Source organism: Capricornis sumatraensis, chromosome X, assembly GCF_032405125.1.
Source record: "Capricornis sumatraensis isolate serow.1 chromosome X, serow.2, whole genome shotgun sequence".
In the NCBI taxonomy this organism is placed as follows: domain Eukaryota; kingdom Metazoa; phylum Chordata; class Mammalia; order Artiodactyla; family Bovidae; genus Capricornis; species Capricornis sumatraensis.
In genome coordinates this window covers 18,600,631-18,620,827 of record NC_091092.1, presented here as the reverse complement: position 1 = coordinate 18,620,827, position 20,197 = coordinate 18,600,631, and the positions used below count along the sequence as shown (strand labels likewise).

The 20,197-nt window shown below is 41.6% G+C and overlaps 1 protein-coding gene across 1 annotated transcript in view; it reads left to right on the top strand.

Annotated features, from left to right (window-relative positions):
* Positions 1–20,197, top strand: part of DCX (doublecortin) — a 115,288-nt gene that overhangs the window by 17,080 nt on the left and 78,011 nt on the right. The window lies entirely within an intron of this gene.

The window sequence follows — 20,197 nt, the reverse complement described above, 5'->3', positions numbered from 1 at the left end:
AGCTTTGTTAGGCCAATTTTTAAAATTAGATGAATTTATTTTCTATTTCTGTCTATATCTTTCTAGTACCAACTACTTGAACCAGGAATTTTAGGTCTCAGAATAACAGAAAATAGTTTTAAATGATTCCCAGATTACCCAGAGCTTTGGAAGTTAGAACAGGAATTTTAAGAAATGTTTTGAATAATAAGATGGTAGAATAGGAAAATGAGAGCACAAAGGGTATTTGAACTGCTGTTAAGTATTCCAGGAAAGACTTTCTCCTTCCATCTTGCTATGCTAAATAACTGGGTGCTGGAAGCACAAAGGTAATTGCAGGCAACACAGGAAGACTAGTTGGACTTAACCTTGGAAATGTTGAGTGCATTTCCCAAGGTGGATATATCTTTATTTTGCTTGTGTAGGCGTTTCTTCTCCATCTCCCCCCGTCTCCCCCACATCTCAGCCCCCTCCAGCCACATCTGGTCTTAGTTATACTCCTTGGCCTTCAGGTCTCACATAGCCAACCTCTCTCCCCTGCTAGCGCTATGTCCTGTCAGTCAACGTTGGGCTCAATAGAAAAGGCCACATGGACATAAATTATGCCCTCAAAGGGAGGTCATTTATCATTGACCTTCACTGAACAAAACCAGGCTGGAAAGGTAATGTTTGTATTACCAAAAGTTCCCTCTCCTGAACCTTCTACAAATTGGATTCCTGGAGACAGGTTTTGAGAGGATTGGCTTGAGCATGAAATAGAAAAGAGCAGAGAAGTGGAGCCAGGCTGGGCCCTTTGAAAAGAGATAGTTTGCAAACGACTTTGCCATATGTAGTATAGGCTTCAAGCTGTCTCATACAAAGATAGATTTTGTACTTTTAAAGCAGGCTTAAGGGGATTCCTTGGCGGTCCAGTGGTTAGGACTTGGCACTTTCACTACCGGGGCCTGGGTTCAATCCCTGGCCAAGGGACTAAGATCCCACAAACCACGTGGTATAGCCCCCTTTCCTCTCAAAAAAGAGGTCTTATGATGGAAGTGGCCCAACATCAAATATACTGATCTTCTGAAAAGAAAGGACCAAGTATAGTCTGGTGATTGGTTATTTCTTCAGCAATTTATCATCTTCAGTTCAGTTCAATCGCTCAGTCGTGTCTGACTCTTTGCGACCCCATGGACTGCAGCATGCCAGGACTTCCTGTCCATCGCCAACTCCTGGAGATTACTCAAACTCATGTCCATTGAGTCGGTGATGCCATCCAACCATCTCATCCTCTGCCATCCCCTTCTCCTCTTGCCTTCAATCTTTCCCAGCATCAGGGGCTTTTCAAATGAGTCAGCTCTTCACATCAGGTGGCCAAAGTATTGGAGTTTCCGCTTCAGCATCAGTCCTACCAATGAACATTCAGGACTGATTTCCTTTAGGATGGACTGGTTGGATCTCCTTGCAATCCAAGAGACTCTCAAGAGTCTTCTCCGACACCACACTAAAAAAGCATTAATTCTTCAGTGCTCAGCTATCTTTATGGTCCAACTCTCACATCCATACATGACCACTGGAAAAACCATAGCCTTGACTAGACAGACCTTTGTTGGCAAAGTAATGTCTCTGCTTTATAATATGCTATCTAGGTTGGTCATAACTTTCCTTCCAAGGAGTAAGTGTCTTTTAATTACATGGCTGCAATCACCATCTGCAGTGATTTTGGAGCCCCCAAAAATAAAATCTGCCACTTTTTTCACTGTTTCTCTATCTATTTGCCATGAAATGATGGGACAGGATGCCATGACCTTAGTTTTCTGAATGTTGAGCTTTAAGCCAACATTTTCACTCTCCTCTTTCACTTTTATCAAGAGGCTCTTTAGTTCTTCACTTTCTGCCATAAGGGTGGTGTCATCTGCATATCTGAGGTTATTGATATTTCTCCCGGCAATCTTGATTCCAGCTTGTGCTTCTTCCAGCCCAGCGTTTCTCATGATGTACTCTGCATATAAGTTATATAAGCAGGGTGACAATATACAGCCTTGACATACTCCTTTTCCTGTTTGGAACCAGTCTGTTGCTCCATGTGCAGTTCTAACTGTTGCTTCCTGACCTGCATACAGATTTCTTAAGAGGCCAGTCAGGTGATCTGGTATTCCCATCTCTTTCAGAATTTTCCACAGTTTATTGTGACCCACACAGTCAAAGGCTTTGGCATAGTCAATAAAGCAGAAATAGATGTTTTTATGGAACTCTCTTGCTTTTTCCATGATCCAGCGGATGTTGGGAATTTGATCTCTGGTTCCTCTGCTTTTCTAAAACCAGCTTGAACATCTGGAAGTTCATGGTTCATGTATTGTTGAAGCCTGGCTTGGACAATTTTGAGCATTACTTTACTAGCATGTGAGATGAGTGCAATTGTGTGTAGTTTGAGCATTCTTTGGCATTGCCTTTCTTTGGGATTGGAATGAAAACTGACTTTCTCTAGTCCTGTGGCCACTGGTGAGTTTTCCAAATTTGCTGGCATATTGAGTGCAGCACTTTCACAGCATCATCTTTTAGGATTTGAAGTAGCTCAACTGAAATTCCATCACCTCCACTAGCTTTGTTTGTAGTGATGCTTCCTAAGGACCACTTGACTTCACATTCCAGGATGATTGGCTCTAGGTGAGTGAGCACACCATTGTGATTATCTGGGTCATGAAGATCTTTTTTTGTATAGTTCTTCAGTGTATTCTTGCCACCTCTTCTTAATATCTTCAGCTTATGTTAAGTCCATACCATTTCTGTCCTTTATTGAGCCCATCTTTGCATGAAATATTTCCTTGGTATCTCTAATTTTCTTGAAGAGATGTCTAGTCTTTCCCCTTCTGTTGTTTTCCTTTATTTCTTTGCACTGATCACTGAGGAAGGCTTTCTTATCTCTGCTTTCTATTTTTCGGAACTCTGCATTCAAATGGGTATATCTTTCCTTTTCTCTTTGCTTTTTGCTTCTCTTCTTTTCACAGCTATTTGTAAGGCCTCCTCAGACAGCCATTTTGCCTTTTTGCATTTCTTTTTCTTGGGCATGATGTTGCTCCCTGTCTCCTGTACAGTGTCACGCACCTCCGTCCATAGTTCATCAGGCACTCTATCAGATCTAATTTATTATCTTAGAGTTTTATTGTTGATGACATGCTGTAGGCTCTGAGCAGTGATGGAGCTGGGGCTTGGTCATTTCAATCAAAACTTTGACACAGTATTCCAGTCTCTCACACTGACTAGTGTATCTATATCCAACATTCAGCAGATGGAAAGAGCCTGAAAGTGGGATTCAAAGAGCTAAATTCTAGTCTTCACTCTATTTTCCACTAGTTATATGTTTTGGGAGTCAATCAAATCTCTTTTCTGGACCTCAGTTTTTGAGATAAGTACATGACATACAAGAGTATTTCTATCTCCATGTTAACAGAGTAGTCTTCTTACAGTGTTGCTTCTGTTTAGGTATTTTTTTTTCACCAAGCTGCTATTCTTCTCAAAGCCCTCCACCTCTCTATGCTCCTAGTCTCTCCAAACTGATGTAGTAATCACCTTGGTGGATATGTTATTTTCTAGGATGGTTCCTAAAGGGATTTACACAGTTCTTATATTCAGATCTTTCAGTGTCTGTGATGACATAACCAGAGAATACTTTCAAATGTAATTTTGATTTGACTTCCTTTTCTTAACAATGTGGATGACATGAGAAGCAGAGGGTGGAGGAATCATGAAACAAAATGAGATAAAAGCCAGCTTGCCAATTGTTCCAAGCATTTGACAGTGCCATTATTAAGGTGTCTTCAACATAGTGGTGCTATTTTCAGTGCAGAAAAGGAATATTGCCAATGGGAGAGGCTAGCATGAGAGCTATTTCTTAAGTAATCAGAAGAATCATTAAGTGGGAGTTTGTTAGGGAGTTGATTCCATGAACAACCTTTGAAGTAACTGGCTTCTTGTTTTTAGTTCTTTATTTTCATCTTTTCCATTATTGCCATTCCCTCAAAGTGAAGGACAATTCATTGTCTCCAAATGCAGTTTTAAAAATAGCTTTATTGAGATATAAACCTTTGTGTGTGCTTAGTCGCTCAGCTGTGTCTGACTCTTTGCAACCCCATGGCCTATAGCCCGCCAGGCTCCTCTGTCTATGGGATTCTCCAGTCAAGAATACTGGAGCGGGTTGCCATGCCCTCCTCTAGGGGATCTTCCCAACCCAGAAATCGAACCCAGGTCTCCTGCATATAAACCTCATACCATACAACTCACCCAATTCAAGTGCACAGTCCAATAGCTTTTAGTTTATTCAGACAGTTGTGCATCTGTCACCAGGATCAATTTTAGACAATTTTTATCATCATGAAAAGAAACTCTACACCCTTTAAACATCATGGTCCAATCCCCCAACCACCCCTTTCTCCAGGCAATCACTTATCTACATTCTGTCTCTACAGATTTGCTCATTCTGGACTTTTAATATGAATGAAATCATCCCACATGTGATCTGTTGTGGCTGGCTTCTTTACTTAGCATGTTTCCAAAGTTCATCATGTTGTAGCATCACACTATTTCATTCCTCTTTATGGCTGAATAATATTATATTATTGTAAGAGGATATACTACATTTTATTTATTATTGAATGGAAATTTGAGTTGTTTCAACCTTTTGTTATTATGAATAAAGCTGCTATGAACATTCATGCTCAGATTTTTATGTGGACTTATGTCTTTATTTATCTTGGATAAACACCTAGAAATTGTGTTGATGGGTTGCATAGTATGTATATGTTTAAAATTTTAAGAAACCACCAGACTATTTTCTAAAATGGCTGTACCATTTTACATCCCCACTAGCAATGTATAAGGATTCTTCACATCTTGCCAACACTTGTTATTGTCTATCTTTTAATGAGTCATTCTAGTGGATATAAAATGGTATCTCATTGTGTTTTTTTTAATTTTCTTATCCCTAATAACTAATGGTATCAAATATATTTTCTCATGCTTATTGGACATTTGTGTATCTTCTTTGTTAAAATGTCTATTTAGATCTTTGCCATTTAACAATTAAATTATTTCCTTATTACTGAGTTATAAGAATTTTTTATATATTCTGGATATGTCTTATATCACATGTATAATTGCCAAATATTTTTCTCCCAGTCTGTAGTATGTGTTTACATCTTTTTAATGGCTGTCTTGATTTTTCAAGAATGAATTGTTTTATTTTGCTGAAATCCAGTTTATTAATTTTTGTGTATCATGTGAGTTAAGGGTCAAAATTTTTTTCCTTCCTTCTTCATTCCTCCCTCCCTCTCCCTCTTTCTTTCTGGTCTTTCTTTTTTTGCAAATGTATATCCAACATTTCCAGCACCATTTGTTGAAAAGATAAGACAGATTTTTTTTTAATGTGAGTTTAATCCAAGAGTTAGAAATAGCAGTGACCCATATATCTGGCAAGTACCTTGACTTCAAAAGTTAGCAGCCAAATTCTGTGAAGTTTTCTCTTCCAAGAACTTTGGATGTGAACTAACAGCACAGAAGTTTCTCTTGTATGGATGTTCTGGAACAGTAACTCAGTCCAAAGCTATAACAGTGAGGTTGGCTAAGCCTCATTAAGTAGGAAAAACATAAGAGGGCTCAAGAGAACTTAAAAGGACCTATTGTTCCTTGGCAGTGCCCCCCATGCTCTAGACTCTTGGTCTCAACCCACACCCATCCAAACTTGCTTATCCCCCGTCGTATCCCTTCAGGGTGGTGTTACACAGGATTGGGCCTGCGGAGTAGGGAGATGCCAAGAATTTCTTGGATTACTTTTTTGGGGAAAAGCTTAATTAAGATATAATTCACATACCATATATTTCACCCATTCAAAATATACAGTTCAATGATTTTTTAGTGTATTCATAGACGTGTTGCAGGCATTACCATAGTCAATTTTTAAATATTTCATAACCTCAAAAAGAAATTGTGTTAACTTTTAGCTACCTCTCCTCTACCTCCTATTTCTCCTAGCCCTAAGCAATCATTAATCTACTTTCTGTGTCTGTAGATTTGCATTCTCTGGACATTTTATGCAGATGAATCCTGTAGTCTTTTGTGACTGGTTCTGTTCACTTAACATAATGTTTTAGGCTCATCTATGTTCTAGTATATGTTTGGATTTCATTTCTTTGTATGGGTGAATCATATTCCATTATATGATTATACCACATTTTATGTACCCATTCATTGGTTGATGGACATTTGAGTTGTTTTGTTTCCATCGTTTGACTATTATTACTAATGTTGCTATGAGCATATGTGTGCAAGTTTTTGAGTGGCCATATATTTTTATTTCTCTTGAAGATATACCTAGTAATAGAATTCTTGGGTGCTGGGGTTTTTCCTCTTGCCTAATCACCAAATTCATGTTCCTAAAGCATGTACCCAAAAGACTACTCCAAGCAAACAAATTGACAGTCTTTTTTTTTTTCTATATAGAGATTTGGCCCAGATTTCTTGCCTAAGGGAACACTAGAAGGAAATATGAGGGTCCCTTTAACAAATTTCCTTAAAGCTAGAGCAAATACAAAGAAGTCATTTCCCTCTTCTTTTTATCTTAGTCCCACCCTGACCTTTCTAACTCTCAAGCATCAAAGAATCTTTCTAAACAGAAGGAACTTCTACTACAAAGAATTACAGGTTCTTCCCTAACCACCATAGCTTCTTTTAAAAAAGTATACCAAAAGGGATCTCCAGAACCCCAATCCATCTATTTTTCCTAGATTTAAAATTCTTTTATTTTTGATATCACAGATTCTACCCTCTCCAGGTCTTGTGATATTAGCTCTTAAGGGGGAAAAAAAGAAGTTTGGGTGTAGAGAGCTACCACAATCCTGTATACATTATTAGCTCAGTGGTCTTTATCTGAAGCAGTTTTGCCCCTAAGGGAGCATTTGGCGTTATCTAGAGTTTCCTTTTGAACTGTGGTGTTGGAGAAGGCTCTTGAGAGTCCCTTGGACTGCAAGGAGATCCAAACAGTCCATCCTAAAGGAGATCAGTCCTGGGATTTCTTTGGAAGGAATGATGCTAAAGCTGAAACTCCAGTACTTTGGCCACCTCATGTGAAGAGTTGACTCACTGGAAAAGACTCTGATGCTGGGAGGGATTGGGGGCAAGAGGAGAAGGGGACGACAGAGGATGAGATGGCTGGATGGCATCACCGACTCAATGGATGTGAGTTTGAGTGAACTCCGGGAGATGGTGATGGACAGGGAGGCCTGGCGACTGACTGACTGAACTGAACTGAACTGAGGGCTTCCTTTGTGGCTCAAATGGTAAAGAATCTGCCTGCAATGCAGGAGACTTAGGAGATGTGAGTTTGATCCCTGGGTTGGGAAGATCCCCTGGAGGAGGAAATGACAACCTACTCCAGTATTCTTGCCTGGAGAATCCCATGGACAGAGGAGCCTGGTGGGCTACAGTCCATGGGTTACAAAGAGTCAGACATAACTGAGCAACTAACACTTTGATTTTCACTTTCAGAGACATTGTTGGTTGTCACAAATGAGGGTGAGATGCTACTGAAATCTAGTTGGAAGAGGCCAGGGATGCTGCTTAACATCCTACCATGCACAGAACAACTCCCTGCAGCAGAGAATTATCTGATCCAAAATGGCAGGAGGGCTATGACTGATAAACTGTGTTACAGGAAATAGTGCAAGGCAAACATGGCAGAAGATGAATCTAAGAAGAAGTCAAGGGAAAGATTCAGGAATAACCTTGTAAAAACTACCTTACAGAGCTTGGATATTATCCTGTAGAGAAAGAAACCACTAAAAGATTTTAAGCAAAGGAACAGTGTGATCAGATTTGCAGTTTGGGTTAGTCACACTGTTGTTCTGGATTTGAGGAAGACAAAACCAGTAGGGAGACCAAGTAGAGGATTGTGTGGTAGTATAGGAAAGAAAATAGAAGGATCTAAGCCCAGGCAGTGGTATTGGACATTGTTGTTATTTAGTCGCTAAGTTGTGTCTGACTTTTGCGACCCTATGGACTGTAGCCCACAGGCTCCTCTGTCAGTAGGATTTCCCAAGCAGGAATACTGAAGTGGATTGCCATTTCCTCCTCCAGGGAATCTTCCCAACCCAGGAATCAAACCCACATCTCCTACGTTTCCTGCACTGTCAGGCATATTCTCTACTGAGTCACCTAAATTACTACAAATGTAGCAGTTTAGAGCACCAGCCACTTATTATTTCACAGTTCTATAGATCAGAGCTAAAGCAGCCTTGACTGAGTTCCCTGTTTAGGATCATGCAAAACTAAAGTCACAGTGTCATATGGGCAAGGCTCTTCCTGGGAGGCTCTGAGTATGAATCTGGGCTTCCTTGGTGGTTCAGCTATAAATAATCTGCCTGCACTGCAGGAACCACAGGAGACACAGGTTCAATCCCTGGGTCAGGAAGATCCCCTGGAGAAGGAAATGACAACCCGCTCCAGTATTCTTGCCTGGAGAAGCCCATGGACAGAGGAGCCTGGTGGAATACAGTCCATGGGGTCACAAAGAGTCAGACATGACTGAAGTGATTCAGCACACACGAGGATGAACCTAGGTCCAAGCTCATCCAGATTTTTGGCAGAATTCAGTTCCTTGGAACTGTAGGTCTGAGGTCCTCACTTCCTTGCTGATTGTCAGCTGGGAGCCATTTTCAGCTTCTGGAGGCTACCAACATCCTTCTCACATGGCTCTCTCCATCTTCAAGCCAACACAGTTACATAAAATCCTTCTCAGGCTTAGAATCTCTCTAATTTCCCCTTCTGCCAGCAGTCAGAGTAAACTTTTGCTTTTGAAAGGCTCACGTGATTAGATGGTTGCTACCTATGTAATCTCCCCCTTGATGAACCCAAAGTCAACTGATTATTAACCCTAATTATATCTGAAAAGTCCCTTTGTGCCATATAACATAACATAATCATAAAAATAACATATCATGTTCCCATGTTCTTGCCATATTCAAGGGGAGGAGATTATACAAGGGCAAGGGTCATTCTTATAATTTTGCCTGTCATAGGTGAGGAAGGAGGAGGATTCAGGTGACTCTGGGGTTTATGGGTAGATTGTAGAGCCATTCACTAGACTAGGGAAATCCAGGGCAAGAAACAGAGTTTAGATGTACTGAATTTGGGATGCCTTGCTACATCTGAGTGGAATCTCCAGAATATAGTGATATATATGGGTCTGGCATCTGGAGAGAGGTCTGGGCTGGAGATATGTAGATTTGGGAATAATCTGCAAACAACGGTGGTTAAAATAATGCAAGTAGAGAAGTTGCTCCAGGAAAAGACTATAGGGGGATATTTGCATTAAGGGGATGAGTAGGAGGAGGAGCCCAGGAATTGATAAAGAGGTTTGTGGGTAACTAGATGATGTGTCCAGAGAGGCTAAGAGAATAGTTTTGAGATAGGACTGTGCAAGTGTGTCAAATATGACAGAAAATGTCTATTTCAAATGGCAATTTAGGTTATTAAACCAGTCAAATTCAGGTCATTCGAACAGTCATTATGGCTGATTATAGGAGGCAAAATTTTCCAATCGATCAGAGGGCAGAGTCTGGCTCCGGAAGGTCCTCAGAGGCATGTAGGCAGATGGAGTCATGAGTGGGTCAGGCTATGGGATTTGATGCTTTTTGGCAGTTCCCATGCTCCAGATCTATCATAACTTGCTTGTCCAACGTTTCATTTTCCCAGGGCTTTCCTCTCTGTCAGCTCCTGTGTTATATGTCATTACCAAAATGCCCTTCTGGTATAACTTATGTCATGTGTGCATTTTAATATGCAGAGCTAGCCATTTATCTATTGTGCCCTGTCCTGCCTTATAACTTTAAGCTGTATATGGCAACCCACTCCAGTACTTTTGCCTGGAAAATCCCATGGACGAAGGAGCCTGGTAGGCTGCAGTCCATGGGGTCACTAAGAGTCGGGCATGACTGAGCGACTTCACTTTCACTTTCATGCATTGGAGAACGAAACGGCAACCCACTCCGGTGTTCTTGCCTGGAGAATCCCAGGAACGGCGGAGCCTGATGGGCTGCCGTCTATGGGGTCGCACAGAGTCGGACACGACTGAAGCAACTTAGCAGTAGCACCAGCAGATAAGTTAGACTTTTTTCAGAGCCTCCATCTCTGCTCACAGATTCAGTTGGTAAGGAAATCATTCCTTACTATAATGTTATCTCCTATCAGTTTAGAGAACATTTCCAAATTTGTGTTACATGTAATACTAAGACAAGGAGGCCTGGTGTGCTGTGATTCATGGGCTCACAAAGAGTCGGACACGACTGAGCGACTGAACTGGATTGAGTCTGATCAGAAGTTCTTTGATCAAATAAGTTTAGTAACATTGTACAGTATATTCCCCTCTTGAAAAAAGGCTCCAATAAGCCCTCTATAGAGAAACCTGCTTGATTTTGTTTAGACCAGTGTTCCCCAAACTTGTTTGAACACCAAACTTATCATTAAAAAAAAATAAAAAAACTTTGACCATATGGTAGAATGCACTTTGGGAATCAATGGCCTCTGCCTTGGGTATTTATTTGCATTTTAATTAGAGAAGCTTAAAAAGAAAAAAAAAAAAAAAAAAAACCTTCGAGGCCCAAAGGAGTAATTAAATGGAGAGAAAACAGGCACCATTACATTTTGACAGGGGTGGTAAACTGGAGCATGGGAGCCTTTGTAGATAGAGTATCAACAATCACCACGAAGGCAACACCTTTTTACCCATGTTCAGTGTAGGGCTTGAGCACACATCTCTCTGATATAGACTTGAGAGGGAAAAGAAGAAATTGACCAAAAGGGAGATTTGTCTAGATGTTTCAAGAGTCCCCCAGAGTTGTAAGTGATTAGGAGAATCCTTTTGGTCACAGGAATTCAAGTTCGGCTTTGCTAACAAGAGTGATAAAGAGTCAGCAACGTCAATTCCATTGCCAGGTTTAGAACCTTCACAGTAGATTTAGTTCTGAATAAAGCAGTACTCCTTCCACTAGCCCATGCTGCAGAGTAAGGAATCAGAGACAGGTTCACTGATGAGACTTAACTGCCATAAGTGGTGCTTGCCATTTATGTAGGCTGCATACTTCCTATTGCACCAAGTCTGGGCTTCTCCAACTGGCAACAATTTGGCAGACCCTAGGGGTCTGAGCAGCTCGCTCAGCATGATAATATCCCTTAAAAGAGGTTTGGGGGCAGAGACCAGTACCTCCTGAAGTCTCTTTATGTCTGCCTATGCATGGCTGTGCCCTGTTTCTTTTAAGTACGGGCTGTCTCATCTGATGAAGTCGTATATAAATATTTATATGTCAGGACATTTCTGGTCTTACTCACCAGAGACATTACAGCCTTGATAAAAAGCTTCCCTCTGGCAGTCTTTGCCTCCACAGTTTATTTAATATGGCAGTTGATAGGTGAACTTCCTCTTGCTGTTTGCAAAGAGGATGGGGCCTTGCCTTGCTTGAAGTTTCAAGTGTTTGGCTTGTGGCCTGCTGGGAATTGATGTTTGTGCTTTCCCAGGGACTCCTCTGATTAAGAGAAGTGTGGGTTCTCCAGTGGGCCATCCTACCTTTTAGGTTTCAGATCTCCAGTACTAGTTGGTAAACTTACAGATGCATGATGACTGGTGGGCCCTAGGCAACTTTTGTCTTGCTAGACCCCGTTCTCCACTTAAAAAATAATTGCCACTACATTGGTATGAATATATTAATATTATATATTTCAATATTTTGTATAATCTAATATTTTTCTGATTTTAAAAGAAATTAAATAATGCTCGTGCATGTGTGCTAAGTCACTTCAGTTGTGTCTGGCTCTTTGTGAGCCTATGGACTATAGCCTGCCAGACTTCTCTGTCCATGGGATTCTCCAGGCAAGAATACTGGAGTGGGTAGCCATTTTTTCCTCCAGGAGATCTTTCTGACCCAGAGATCAAACCCACAACTCCTGTGGCTTCTGCATTGCAGGCAGATTCCTTTATCACAGAGCCACCAGGGAAACAGGGGTTCCTAAACATATGGGGAGTCCTAGGCACTGTGCCTAGTGTACCTAATGAATTGTTGTTGTTTATTTGCTAGGGCTTTTCCTGGTGGCTCAGAGGTTAAAGCGTCTGCCTGCAATGCAGGAGACCTGGGTTCGATCCCTGGGTCGGGAAGATCCCCTGGAGAAGGAAATGGCAACCCACTCCAGTATTCTTGCCTGGAGATCCCATGGACAGAGGAGTCTGGTGAGCTACAGTCCACGGGATCACAAAGAGTTGGACACGACTGAGCAACTTCACTTTATTTGCTAAGTCATATCCAACTCTTTTGTGAGCCATGGACTATAGCCCACCAGGCTCCTCTGTCCATAGGATTTCCCAGGTGAGATTACTGAAGTGGGTTGTCATTTCCTTCTCGAGGGGATCTTCCCGACCCAGGGATCGAACCCACGTCTCCTGCATTGGCAGGTGATTCTTTATCACTGAGCCACCAGGGAAGCCCACCTAATCAGCCCTAGATACAATGGGCTGTTTTCTAGGCTGGCACTGTGAGCTCACATGAGCTAAGCAGTGACTAAAGAGCGGTAGCTTCTTAGACCTCCCAGTGAATAACTAAGTACCAAGCAGAGCTCTTCTCCTAGTTCAGTTCTAACATATTTTACCCACTGTTACAAAGCATGATAAAATTTCGTCCTTAGTCAGCATTTTCTCTGAACTGGTGGATAAGTGTTGGGAATAGGAATCTGCTTCTTCAGCATCTTTACAGAGAGACTTCTGGGATTGATGAATGGCATCATTCATTTCCAGGCTGGAACTGCTTCTGTCATTTAGCCTGCAGCACCTCAGAAGGCAGCTGAGTGAAAGGGGCTGTGGAAGTTGATTAACAATGAGATAGATTACTGCAGCTCAACTGGAGAAAACAGGCTTGGGGCTGGCTTTAATCCATGTCTGTTTTTAGTGGTAATCGATATAGACACCTCTTTTTCAACCCCAACCGTAATCTTCCATAGCAACAGCCTGGAATGGGGTTCAGAATGCTACCACTGCTGTCACATGGGCTGCTGAAGAGTTTATTAATGAGCTCCACCTGAAAACTGATGGTGGCTGGAACTGGGTAGAACTGATATAGAAGATAACTTGGAGGGGTCCCCCACCCATGGGGTATACTTTACATAGCCACTCTTGCTTTTGGATTTTCCTCCAACTGGGACTAGGCTGGGACTCACACTGTAGAGGAAATAAATAGTTGTTACTGAGCAGGCTAAAAACTCCTAGCCCCACTTGGCTTAATAGTCCTGGCTCTGGTTCAGTTCACTGAGTGGTATGGAGTTTGGCTACTCCACAGGGACCTTGCTGAGACCTTGAGTTCAGATTGAGCAATCTCTCTCCCTCCCTTCTTGTAAAGCAAAAATTCTGTTTAAATCAATATGTTTCCATCCCCCGAGCTGAATGTGGCTTTCGAGGATGACAGCATCAACTCCATACTGCCCTTGCCCTTGTCAAGTCCTGACCTGAAATAGAACAGAATGGTGTGGGGTAGCTGGGTTTGTATATGTTAGCACATACAGCATAAATGCAAAGATACAGACCCTGGGAATCTTCACACAAAAGGCAGAACTGGTGGGGATACAAAACAAAAGTAATCAGAGTGAAATAGAATTAGAAAGAAGTGAAGTTCCCTGGTGGCTCAGAGGTTAAAGCGTCTACCTGCAATGCAGGAGACCTGGATTCGATCCCTGGGTTGGGAAGATCCCCTGGAGAAGGAAATGGCAACCCACTCCAGTATTCTTGCCTGGAGAATCCCATGGACGGAGGAGCCTGATGGGCTACAGTCCACGGGGTCACAAAGAGTCGGACACGACTGAGCGACTTCACTTTATTTGCTAAGTCATATCTGACTCTTTTGTGAACTGTGGACTATAGCCCACCAGGCTCCTCCATCCATAGGATTTCCTAGAGACAGTGCTTGCAGTCTCTAGGAAACTTCCCTTTGGAAAACAAAGGAGAATGTGATTTTCCATTACTTACAATACAATAGGTCAAGGGTCTGCAAACTATAGGTTTAAAAATTAAAAAGAAGAAAAATACGCGGTGGAGACTGGTTGGGATCATAAAGCCCAATATATTTATTGTACGGTCTGTGTTAGCCAGGAGTCTTCAGAGAAGCAGAACCAATAAGATACAATCTAGCTAGGCAGACATGCTCCATACCTAGAATAAAGCCTTAAATCCTGTAGAATAAAATACAAACACTTGTTGAGGGCACGGCCTTGTCTTGTTCATAGATATATCCTCAGGGCCTAGAACAGTATCTTGACCATGGTACACGCTTAATATGTTTGTTGAATGAATGAGAGAGTAGAGAATGACTTAGTGAGTAGGTAGGTAGGTTTGGTCACACAGTCATGTCTGACTCTTGCAACCCTGTGGACTGTAGTACGCCAGGCTCCTCTGTCCATGGGATTTCCCTGGCAAGAATACTGGAGTGGGTTGCCATTTCCTTCTCCAGGGGCTCTTCCCGACCCAGGGTTCGAACCTGGGTTTCCTGCATTGCGGACAGACTCTTTATCAACTGAGCCAGTACTAAAGGAATGAATGCACACTTAGATGAGGGACAGGTGGAAGAAAATTTGGGCAGGCCTTCTAATAGAGAAGAGGGTATAGTGAACTCAGCTGACTTCCCTGGTAGTTCAACCGGTAAAGAATCTACCTGCACTGCAGGAGACTCTGGTTAGATTCCTGGGTCGGGAAGCTCTGCTGGAGAAAGCATAGGCTACCTACTCCAGTATTCTTGGGCTTCCCTGGTGGCTCAGCTGGTAAAGAATCTGCCTGCAATGCGGGAGACCTCGGTTTGATCCCTGGGTTGGGATGATCCCCTGGAGGAGGGAAAGGCTACCCACTCCAGTATTCTGGCCTGGATAATTCCATGGATTATTCCATGGGGCTGCAAAGAGTCAGACACAACTTTCACGTTCATAGTGAACTCAACAGAGGAAGCCAAATGGCCCAAGGGTGATATTTCTGAAATGCTAGATTTTTATACATAAAGGTAGAAGGGTTAATTTAAGGACCATACATGTTTGGACATTAGGTAAACTGAAGCCAGCCTGAAATAGAGGTCTAAGCTTTGAAGTAGAAAGATGTAAGTTCTATCTCCCATCTTAGAACTGACTTAATTTTTTAACTATTGGCAGTCATTTAACCTCTCTGTGCCTCGGTATCCTCATCCAAAAAAAAATGCAAATAACATTCAGACTCAGAATGTCAAATGGGAGAAGGCCTAGACCGCATCTGGTTCAGGGGGTTTCAGTCCTGGCTGCCCCTTAGAAACACTTGGAGAACTTTTGGAAGTTCAAGTGCTCAGGCCTGGCCGCACATCAATCATATCAGAATCCTTGGAAGTGGGCCCAGGTAACAGTATCAGTATCTTTTAAATCTCCCCAGGTAAGACGATGTTCAGCCAAGATTGCAAACCATTGTTCTAGTCCAACCCTCTCATTTTATAGATGAATAAACTGAGGCCCAGGGCAGGTTAGGGAACTTGTTCAACCTACTTCATATGGTCATTAGAAGGATAATATTAGATCATAAAACTTTAGAGGTAAAAGGGACCTTGGATATCAATATAACTGTGAAAGTGCTCCTAATAACATAACACATTATTCATGTGTTTATTTTATCAACAGAATCAGAAAATGTTCATTGCCAAGCAGGCCAAACATCCCCTCTGTCATTAAATTACATTAGAAGGACATTCTCTTTTATTTTCCAGGTCTCCCTAAATTAGGAAATGAGTAAACGTTCCATTCCAGTTATTAAATTGAATCATTGGTAAATAAAGATGGCACACATGCTTGTGTCTGTGTTCAGTCGTGTTTGACTCTGCGACACCATGGACTGTAGCCCACCAGGCTCCTCTGTCCATGGGATTCTCCAGGCAAGAATACTGGAATGGGTTGCCATGCCCTTCTCCAGGGCATCTTTCTAACCCAGGGATCGAACACATGTCTCCTGCATCTCCAGCACTATAGGCAGTTTCTTTATAGCTGAGCCACCACAAAAGCCCAAAGATGGCATCAGTCAGTTCAGTTGCTCAATCATGTCTGACTCTTTGAGACCCCATGGACTGCAGCATGCCAGGCCTCCCTGTCCATTACTAACCCCCGGAGCTTGCTCAAACTCATGTCCATCAAGTTGGTGATGCCATCCAACCATCTCATTCTCTGTCGTCCCCTTCTCATCCTGCTTTCAATCTTTCCCAGCATCAGGGTCTTTTCAAATGAGTCAGCTCTTTGCATCAGGTGGCCAAAGGATTGAAGTTTCAGCTTCAACATCAGTCCTTCCAATGATGGCAAACATTGCCCTAAAAAGTCACAGTTTTTCAAGAAGAAGCATAAGCATAGTATAAATGTAGGAGTTCATAGATCCATAGCAGGGAGAGCTGTTTAGCCTAGTTATAGCTTATTTCCATCTTATATCATCTGTTTGGGGCACAGTCATCCCTAGAGGCAGAGGAAGAGATTTGGAATGAGGTTTTAGCATGATATCAGGCCCTTTTTTCTTAGAAGGGCCTTCACTTGCTCCTGGTTTGGGAGACTTCGGGTTGCACTGAGCTTGAAGATGCTTCACTTTGCAGAGGATGGAAAGTCAGGGTAATTTCCTTTCAAGATACATTTTCCCATTCCCACCCTTTCTTTATTCCATCATATCCACTCTTTGTAATTCATCCTTCTATACCAGAGTGTGAGGCCGGGTGTTAAGTGCATTTTCTACTTCCCCTGTTTAGCTCCTGTTGTTGAGTTATATTGAGTTATATTTTGTTGTTGAGTTATATTATTTGTCTGAGACACTATTGGTTGAATGATTTCGTAGGGAAAAAAACGATTCAAATGTAAGATAAATTTTTATGCAGTCTCACTGCCTACCTCTTTTGTGAAACTTTCTTGACTATTTCAATTCACATATCCTATTTCAATATAAATCATACTGAGAATGTCAGGGAGTTAATCATTCATTGTTTTGTAATTTTTTAAAGGTGTGATAAGTCTATCTCCATCGCAGATCCCACCTTGCACTTACTTTACCCCTCAGCGTACCTCAGTGTTTAGATTATTGTTTTTACAAAAATCAGTGCTTAGGTCATTTATCTGGGCAAGTACCAGTTGCTAAAGCCGCTCCAGTACCTCAGTAAAATGTTTCTCTGCCAGGCTCTTTTATCACCCAGGGAAGCTTCTGGGAGGATAAGATGTAGGGAGGGGGGATGGGGAAAGTGAGGGAGTTGTGATAAAAATATATTGGGATATCACTAGTCCAGAGCAGTGTTTCCCCAAGTGGCTGTGCATCAGAGTCACCCAGACACCTCCCCTCCAGGGAGGAGCTTGAGAATCTGTATTCTCAAATGATTCTGTTTCCTCAAATGATTCTGATGTGCAGCCGGCACTGACCTCATTGTTCTCTAGTGCTTGTCCAACTTGAACTTATACGCAAGATTGTGCACTTCTGACAAGTTCCCAGGTGGTGCTGATGCTGCTGGTCAGAAGAACAAACAAGGCTGTCGGGTAGTGGTTCTCAGCATGTGGTTCCTGGACCAGCAACGTCAGAATCATCTGGGAACTTGTTTGAAAACACATTCTCAGTTCCCACTCTGGATCTACTGAATCCAAAACTCTGGGGTGAGGCCCAGCAATCTGAGTTCCAACAAATTTTGTGGGTAATTCTGATCTTCCCCAAAGTCTGACAACTGCTACTGTAAATAATACTAGTAGTAAGGTACGGGGGGCGGGGGGCTTCCCAGGTGGCGCTAGTGGTAAAGAACTCACCTACCAATGCAGGAGACGTAAGAGATGAGGGTTCGATCCCTGGGTTGGGAAGATCCCCTGGAGGAGGGCACAGGAACCCACTTCAGTATTCCTGCCTGGAGAATCCCATGGACAGAGGAGCCTGGCAGGCTACAGTCCATAGCATCGCACAGATTAGTACATAACAAGCGACTTAGCATGCATGCATCCAAGGTACAAGGGAGTGACACAATGGGTTTGGAAAACTTGAGTTCACATGTCAGCTGTGTCCCCAACTCTTCCTGGAACTATAAAATGGGGATAGAAATAATAACATGAATTCAACACTGATTTTTCCAGGCATTCCATTGGATGTTGGGAATATATTAGGATGAGTAAGATAAATCCTCTGCCCTTGAAGAGTTCCGTTGCCTTGCCTAATGAATAAGGCTTTGTGTGTCTTAAATGAGATAGTGTATGTGAAAGTGCTCTGCAAACTATCACGTATGTTTAAAATTTATGGTTCTGAGCAAATCCTGCCCCTTTTTCTTAGATCTTGCATTCTGAAGTAGTTCACCTAAGTCTTTAAGCTTTAGTAGATATTCCACTGATAAAAGATGAAAGATGTTCTTCAGTTTATTGATGTGGTGTATCACACTGATTGACTTGCGGATAAAGAAAAATCCAAAGATGAAAGATGTGAGTTTAATAGTAATAAAAACATTTTAAATGTGTCCGGTGCGTCATACTTTAGAGGTTCTTTCACTTCTGTTATTTGTTTTAATCGTCACAACAACTCTGTGAGATAGTGTACAAGGATTATCAGATGGATTATCTCTGATAGACACAGGCTCCAATATTCAGTGAGGTGAAGTGACTCACCCAAGATCACAGAACTGATTAATGGCAGAGCCATAACTAGAATCCAGATCTCTTGACACCTAGGTCAGTACTCTTTCCCCATATCATGTTGACTGATCAAGCAAAAGTCATCTCAGATATTCACTACATGCTAATTAGGGTACTGTAAGCACAGATGTGAGACAAGCTAAAGCCTTCTTTAAAAATCTTAAACCTGTCCAGGTTTTATTCATCTGCTTGAATTAAAGCATACAGTGACTGTCAGAGAGACATAGCTAAACTCCTCTGTTTTGAATTTATATATATCAGAAGCCTTATCAACTGCTGGCAGGCAGTTGGATTACATGCACATTTCAAGAATCAAAGGCTACATGAGGAAAACATAATAATATTCTTTCATCATCAAAAACCCTTTGGAATGGATTATAAATAAGAACTTTATATCTTTTCTCATACAAGCTGAAACTGGAGGCCTCTTCTTTGTTGAATTTTGTTTTTCTTGACACAGAGCCTGATTTTCAGAGTAAGTGGATATTGAGGACTTACAGCTTTGGACAAGCAGTTACTGGGACTTACATCTCAACACAGACATTTTTTATTGCAAGTAAATGCTAGACAATGAAATGTTTTGCTTGAACAGACAAAACTGAAGGATAAGATAAGCTTGTTTTCTAAAGAGGATGGTTTTGAAATGTTCTGGACAGAGTTGTTTTCTTCATGTAACAGAACAAATGGCCTCCTGCTTGAGTCTTGAGAACAATTCTACAGTCTTCCATGACAGCTTCCCTACCCACCACCACAAGAACCTTTCACCATATCACTATACACAGATAATTCTCCACCACCCAAATTATGTTTAAAGTTCTCCTATGGGGTATGTTCCTTTGGGGTTTCCTGTGCCATGGACTATGCTTCACTGGTACTTTCATTTAACACTGTCTTCTGTCTAATACTTTGCACCAAATGTTGTAATCTCCAGATACCTTTGATTTAGGAAACAAATGCTACACAAATATTTCAAACCTGATAAATTCGTCTATAATAAATACACAGATAAAGCATAAGGAAACAAAATTGGCATAGTAAAATCTTATTGTTAATAAAGAGTTTGGAGAAGGGGAAACAGGGGAAGAGAACTTATGTTCCAAGCAGAAACGTAACAGAATTATTTCAACAACATAATTTATGCCATTTTAATTTTTTAAAATTAAGAAACAAAGGAAGAGAGTGTGGTCTGGTGAAATCATCTTTGACTGGGAGTCAGAAAACCTGGGTTTCAGAAGCAGTTCTATCTTTAGGCTGTGGTTCCAGCTGTAAGTCAGATGCTTAACCTATCAGGACATCAGTTCCCACATCTATGAAATGGAAGAAATACACTTACTCTAAACTACAGGTGTTCAAAGATATTTTTCAAAAAGGGGTTAAAGTCAGGACTCTTGCACAGATAAAGAAATGAACACGTGTTAACTATTTTATTTATTTAATGTATAATCAGTGAAGAGCCAGATATTATAAACCAGTTCAAAAGAGAAAGATGGCATAATTTTAAGATGACATTCTTAAACTGATCTACAGATTC